General features: G+C 43.3%; 1 pseudogene; it reads right to left on the bottom strand.

The window, feature by feature from the left end:
* Window positions 1–5,271: 5,271 nt before the first annotated feature.
* Window positions 5,272–5,866, bottom strand: LOC102837121 (annotated as a pseudogene).
* Window positions 5,867–7,267: the final 1,401 nt, after the last annotated feature.

A 7,267-nucleotide genomic window follows, 5' to 3' on the forward strand; every position in this document is an offset into this window, starting at 1 on the left:
TATGTTTTTCAACTCAATGAAATCCATCTTAAAGGCGAGAAAATAAATTGGTGTTAGGAGAGATGTTAGAATAAGGAAGCGTAGTGAATTGCTCCTTGCATGTCTCCGGAGGTCTGTCCTGTTACCCAGGTGCTGGTATTCTGACATTACCGAGGTAGCTGAGTCGTTTTCCTGGGAGTTGATAAAGCAGGAGAACATGTTGCTCCAACTATTATAATTTGGACTCAGTTACAATATCTTAGAGTGTGTATCCCTCTTGTTACAATTCCCAGTACTCAGTAGATCTATTTGCTTTTTAAAATATTTTTGCTTCCTTATACATTCTCACTACATATTTTTGGTCTTTAAAAGAATGACTTCTTTACACCTGGACCAGAGCCAATGATAATATTTATTTTAGATGATTATTACATTCTAAATATAACCATATTATTTTGAATTCAAATAAATTTCTATACTGATGAGAAAAAAAGAAAAAAAGAAACAATCTATGATGATTATGGTGTAGTGGGGTGGGAAGGGAAAATTATTCACAGGCTAGAGGGTAGACACATGTTAACATGGATGACAGGGCAGGCAATATACAACATGAGGGAGGTTAGCAGAGGAAAGATGAGATGAAGGAAGCAGAAGACCCAGGAAGGAAGTAAATAGGGGTAAACACTGTTAACTGTACACGGAGGGGATTTGAACCCTTTAATGAAGCAAAGTGTATGATTTGTTGAATGTAAAACTGATGATCTGCTCTGTAAACCTTCACTCAATTCACAATAAAAAGTTGAGAAATAAAAATAATATCTTGTCTTGCTCTGGTTCCTTTTTCATACCTGGTAGCATGGACTCCTTGTGTGGCACTTTAGGCACTGGACTCAAACCACAAGATTAGCAGTTAAAACTTACTAGCTGCTACTCGAAAACCCAATGCAGTGTTGCTATGCATCAGAACCAACTCAATGGCACTTAACAACAAGTCTTGGGTTGGGGGACATTGGTGGTTCAGTGGTAGAAATCTCACCATGCAAGTGGGAGAACTAGGTTCCACTCCTAGCCCATGTACTTCATGACCAGCCACCACCTGCCTGTGTGCTGTTATGATGCTGAACAGGTTTCAGTGAAGCTGCCAGAATCAGATGGATTAGGAATAAAGACCTGGTGTTGTACATCTAAAAATCAGTCAATGAAAATTCTACAGATCACAATATAAAGAAACAAGTCCTCATTGCTGGACCAATAACTAACATTATGATAAATGGAGAAAAGACTCAAGTTGTGAAAGACTTCATTTTGCTTGGATCCACTATCAATATTCATGGAAGCAGCAGTCAAGAAAGCAAATGACACACGCACTAGGCAAATCTGCTGTATAAGACCTCTTTAAAGTGTTGACGAACAAAGATGTCAGTTTGAGGAGTAAAGTGCACCTGACCCAAGTCATGGTATTTTCAATAACCTCATATGCATGTGAACATTAGACAATAAATAAAGAAGACTGCCTAAGAATCAATGCACTTAAATTATGATGTTGTAGAAGAGTAAGAAAAGTACCATGGACTGTCTGTAGAACAAATCAACAAATCTGTGTTGGACAGAGTGCAGCCAGAATGCTCTTTAGAAGTCAGGATGGTGATGTGAGAAAAGTTGTCTATACTGACAAATGCTCAAGTAATCCAATCTGTACTCATTTTAGCGAGAGTGAGGTTTTCTTTATTCAATTTTGCAAAATTGGGCACCCAGCCCCGTAGACACTGGCAGAAGCACAGCCTGGCCATTCAACAAAGAGTTTTATTAACCTAACTTGGAAAAAGCTCCTCCTCCATTTCCCCTTTACTGGGTACTTTGGAGTTTACAATGTTTCCCAAATGGTGTCTATTAGTCCCTACAGGGAGCATTTTCATTTAAAGTTATTTTCACTCCCTCCCCAAGAACTTCCCTACTTCCTTGATGGGTGTATTCTTATTTTAAAGAGTCTAGTAGGTCAAACTAAGGAGCTCTGGTAGCGTAGTGGTTACGAATTGGGTTGCGAACCTCAGGGTCAGTAGTTCGGAACTACCAGCTGTTCCGCGGGAGAAAGATGAGGCTTTCTGCTCCCGTAAAGATTTACAGGCTCGGAAACCCTGTCCAGGGTCACTATGAGTCGGAACCGACTCCACAGCACATACAACAACAACAACAACAGTAGGTCAAACTAGTCTCTTCCTCTTCTCATAGTTCCCTTTTGTCATGCCAATCTGCTACCCCCAAGATATCCTTGATTCTGAAGATGGACCACCCCAACAGCTATTTCTCACAGTGAGACTTCATCTACCATACTTTGGACATACTATCAGGAGGGACCAATCTCTGGAGAAGACCATCATGTTTGGTAAAATTGAGGATCAGCAAAAAAGAGGAAGACCTCTAACAAGATGGATTGGCACTGTGACAGCAGCAATAGGCTCAAACATAGCAAGGTTTGTGAAGATAGTGCAAGACTGGGCAGTGTTTCATTCAGTTGTGCATAGGGTTGCTATGAGTCAGAACTCTAGGACACTTAACAACAAGGAGTGTGTCTCCTTGATTGTTTATTCTCTCAAAAATGATTGACTCGAAGTACAACTTCATCCTGTGGATTGCATCTGCTCTCCTTAACATCATAGAAGTGAGGATTTACAACACAGAGGATAATTAATCAGTTGAGGGCTGATCATATCGGATCAAATCATGCAGTTATTACATCAATTTGATATCATTATGGAAGTGATTATGACATCTTAACTGCTAAACCACTGGGAAGCGTGACCCATACACCACTTATACACACGTCCCAGAGCTGATGAAGGAGACCCCATCACACCCCTGTAAATTTGTGTGACTAGGACATCATGAGAATCCCACAGTGTACCCGAGTCATGACACTGTGACCATGGGTAGGTAGGTAGAGACATCTTTCTGTGGCTTTATGGCACTTTGATAATTCTCCACAGCGGTGAGAATTAGTTACAATGTCTAATAAAATTAAACAACTCTTAACTGAGGGATGCTAAGTAGCTACAGATATGTTTGGAGTCTCTGGTAAATTAGGACAGCTGAGTTTAATGGAAAAAAATAAACAGATGCATAATGTTGTATGCTGAATATCAGCCCAGAAAGAATGTTCCCTTTTTATTTCTTCATTCTGATCACATTTCCTTCTGGTGCTCCATGTTGCTGTTGTTACATGCTGTCAAGTTGGTTCTGATTCATAGGGACCCTGTTGATGAGTTTGAACTGCTGACTGTGCTATTAATTGTTGTTGTTGTTGTTGTTATGTGCCTTTAATTCAGTCCCAACTCCTAACGACCCTGTATAGGTTTCTAAGGAGTTACTGGTGAGTTTGAACAGTCAACCTTTCAGTTAGCAGTACCAGTGCTTATCCTACGGCGCCACACCAGAATTCATAAATAATCAAAGTGATGTTGCTTATAAATTCCTAAAGACAAGATGGGAATCTTAATAACACAAAAATCCAGATGATGTCAAAGAACTGGGCCCCTAATGCTAGAATCCTTTAGTTTCTCATCCAATCAAGAAGCCAAGACTCTTGCAGATTTGAGCTCTACCAAGTTTAGATGTGGTTCAATGATTTCATCCAATAAGCATAGGCATTAGTGGATATCTTGTTAAAATATAGATTCTAGTTTCATGAATCTGAGGTGTGGCCCAGATTCTCATTCCTCACACAAGCCATGATACTAGTTCTTCTGGGCTGCAGACCACACTTTGGCAAGAAATATTTCAGGCAGAATTGAAGCTCAGTGGAAAAGCAGAATCCAGGTTCTCTAAGAGCTTGGTGGAAGAGTCCTTTGTGAAAGCAGATGTGGTCTCCATCATGCCATGTCAGAAAATGCTTCAGTGCTAGATACTGTGATTTAAGGGCTGGACAAACTAGAGAAGACCTAAGTTTCTGGGGGAAGATGGACCACTTTTTCTTACACTATAGTAAGAAAAAGGAACCCTGGTAGTGTATGTAGTGGGTTATGTGTTGGGATGATAATCATAAGGTCAGCAGTTCAAAGCCACCAGTCATTCTTCTGGATAAAGATGGGGCTGTCTACTCCATAAATACACAACCTCCCTTAAAAAACCCAGGTACAGTCTCTGAAATCCAAATGGGCAATGTATTCTGTCCTGTAAGTTTGCTATGAGTCAGAATTCACTCCATGGCAGTGGGATGTTGTTGTTGTTGTTGTTAAGTGCCGTCGAGTCAGTTCCGACCCATAGCGACCCTGTACAGGGTTCCCGAGGGTGTAAATCTTTACGGGAGTAGAAAGCCTTATCTTTCTCCCGCGGAGCGGCTGGTAGTTTCGAACCGCTGACCTTAAGTTTCGCAGCCCGAGTCGTAACCACTACGCTACCAGAGTGGGATACACTAGGGAAAATCTAGCAGTTGGGAGCTCTCCCTGGTGCTGCTGAAGACCTTTTTCAAGTTAGTTTTCCTCGCAAGATCCTATTCAGAATTTCTGTTCTTTTTGCCTGAAATGTCTATTTCAAACCCTGCTTCTAACTCGTGCCTTGCTTGCGATTCTGCTTCCCAACTCTACTTGGTATCTGAAGCCCTTTGTTCTGACTGAGGTAGAATATGGAGTTCATGAAACTGTCTTTAGGGACAGATTTTTCTAAATCAACAAACATCTCAGTATTCATCCATAATCTATTATTTATCTGTCTATCATATCTGCTTGAGTCTTATGTTCTTGACTAGGAAAATAACAAAGTTTATTTTGGCCACATTTTCTGTCTCAATTAAGGAGCCATGGTGGTATGGTGGGTTAAGCATTGAACTGTTAATCGCAAGGTCAGCAATTGAAACCCACCTATCATTCCACAGGAGAAAGATGATGGTGTTTACTCCAGTAAAGATTTATCGTCTAAGGAGTCCTATAGACAAGTTCTACTCTGTCCTGTAGTGTTTCTGTGAGTTGAAATCCATTTCAGAGTCGTGGTATTTGTTCTGTGCAGCTATATAACAGGGAGACCATGGGTGCTTGGATTTCACAAATAAGAATTCCTTCTCTGGCAGTTTAGAACTTGAGAAAGCTTGGTGACTTAAGACGCATCCCACCCTAATCCCACCTACTCACAATGTACTCACAAATTAATAGCTACAGACAGAGGTTAAGATGGACACCACATCAGAAAAGTTAGGATAAGTCCTTCAGTGCTCAAAGACAAGGAGAATTGCATCGTATCCTCCAGAGGGGTCATCATGTATGGCTGCCTGAACTCCTGCTGTATCAGCCTCAGTTGGTCCAGTCATCCCAGGCACAGATGACTTTGTGTGGTTTCATAACACTTGAGAGGGAAAGGAAGCTCCAGGTGTGTGATCTCCCCCATCAGGGTGTGTGCCTCACCAGGATCTCCAGGACAGCCACAGAGAATGGCTTTCCACAGAAACGGAAGACAAGGAGCCAGGAGCAAGTGTCCAGGGCAAGACGGTGCTAAGCTGGGGGTCCGTGACCTCAAACCCATGCAAGTTCTTTGATGTGGAGGGTGGCCAAGGCTCTTTCTAGCAGAACTTGGAGAGATTTGAGGTTTAAACCAGTCATGGTGATATCACTCAGATCAGTGAATTTAGGTGCCTGGTGCTCAGGCACAAGAATGAGTATGCCAAGTCAGATTCTGAAAACAAGTTACTAATTATCCTGAGTGTCTCTTCAGACACCTGAGCATTTGGTTCAGGTGGTCCTTGAAAAAGAGGACAAGAGTTCAGGTGGAGGTGCTGCTTCTGGTGCAGCCTGAGAGCCGCTTGGAGGTGAACTAGGTAAGGTGATCTTCCTCTATGTCTACTAGCCAGGATCTCCAAGCATCTACGATGATTTTGGAGAGAGAGTTTGTACAGAGTAACCATCGGGTCCAGGTAAGAAGTAAACCAGGCCAGGGTGAACAAGGTCCAGGAGCAATTCATTCCCACTTCCTAGACAGCTGCACTCTTTTCAGCATCTTCATCATCTGAGTTTGGAATAGCATATCAGCCAACTCTAGCCTCCTCCAACACAGGCACAGCAGACCTTTTCTCTGCTCAACCCTCTTAATGAGGAAGGGGAGCAATTCATTCAGGGCAGCTTCCTGGAAGCACAGGTCTGTGAGCACCTCTACGGAGTCAAGGGCTGCTTCTCCCCAGCCCTGGAATTGTCCACCTTTGGCTTCTCAGTCCTGGGCTGGGTGGCTTTTGGCTCTTCTAATGAACTCTCTGAGTCTCCTGGTAGGACCTTGGAGCCTAATTTCCAGATGTTGGAATGGGTATCAACCCGAACATCGGGTACTTTCAGTTTCCATCACCCGGGGTGATGCTCTGGACAAGCCAGAATTTGAGCCCGTTCAGTGCAGCCTTTGAGATGTCCTGGTGAGTCTCCTGAGCTTTCATCAGATGCCCCAGGGGGAGGCAGGGAAAGGCTCAGGCCTGTACTATGGCCTTCAGTGTCTAGCTGTGTCTCCCTGTAACAGCTCCTCTTAACCGTGACAGAAAGAGGGGTGTGGGCAGCCACTCCAGAGCGCAGAAGGCTGAGGCTTCATCCTGCAGCAGGCTCTGGCTAGCCAGTCCATACGGCTGGGTAGGTTCCAGCTGACGAATCAATCTGCTCCAAAAAGAAGCTTGGTCTGTGTTTGGCAGGATGGGCCTGCTCACATCTCAGGGAGACCCAAAGTGGTAGCTCTAGGTTTCGAGGGAATGGGTCCCTTTAATGACCTCTCTGCTCACAAAAACCAAGGCTGTGTGGGTCCAATGTCAGGCTAGAGGTTTCTCCTAATTCATATAACTGAAGGGGTTAATGGACCAACATCAAAAGATGGGCCACTGACTCCTAGGTTGTTGAGGCTGGAGAATCCAAAATCAGCAGGTAATATGGCAGGGCAATGGCTCAAGTCTAGAGAACCAGAGGTCTGATGAGAAGAAGCCGGAGGCAGGATCCAGAAGGAGCATGAAACCAGAGAGCTGTCCTGGAACTTACTTATAGTTACAAGCAGGTCCCACCCCCAAGGAAACTTCCTTTCCACTGATTGGCTACTCATATATGGCAGACCTCATCAGGGAAGATGATCACATTTAACTGGCAAACAGTTGAGAATCTTGGCCCAACCAAGTTGACACACAACCTTAACCACCATATCTTCAGAAAAAAAATGAGGTCCAGACACACAGCAGGTGTCTTGCACTCAGCAGGTGTTGGATACATACTTACTGAATACTGACTAAGAGCAATGTTAAAGATAATTTTGTTGCTTCTGAAGAGATTCTGCCATGTATTGAATC

This window comes from Chrysochloris asiatica, unplaced genomic scaffold (genome assembly GCF_000296735.1).
Source record: "Chrysochloris asiatica unplaced genomic scaffold, ChrAsi1.0 scaffold00004, whole genome shotgun sequence".
Lineage (NCBI taxonomy): Eukaryota > Metazoa > Chordata > Mammalia > Afrosoricida > Chrysochloridae > Chrysochloris > Chrysochloris asiatica.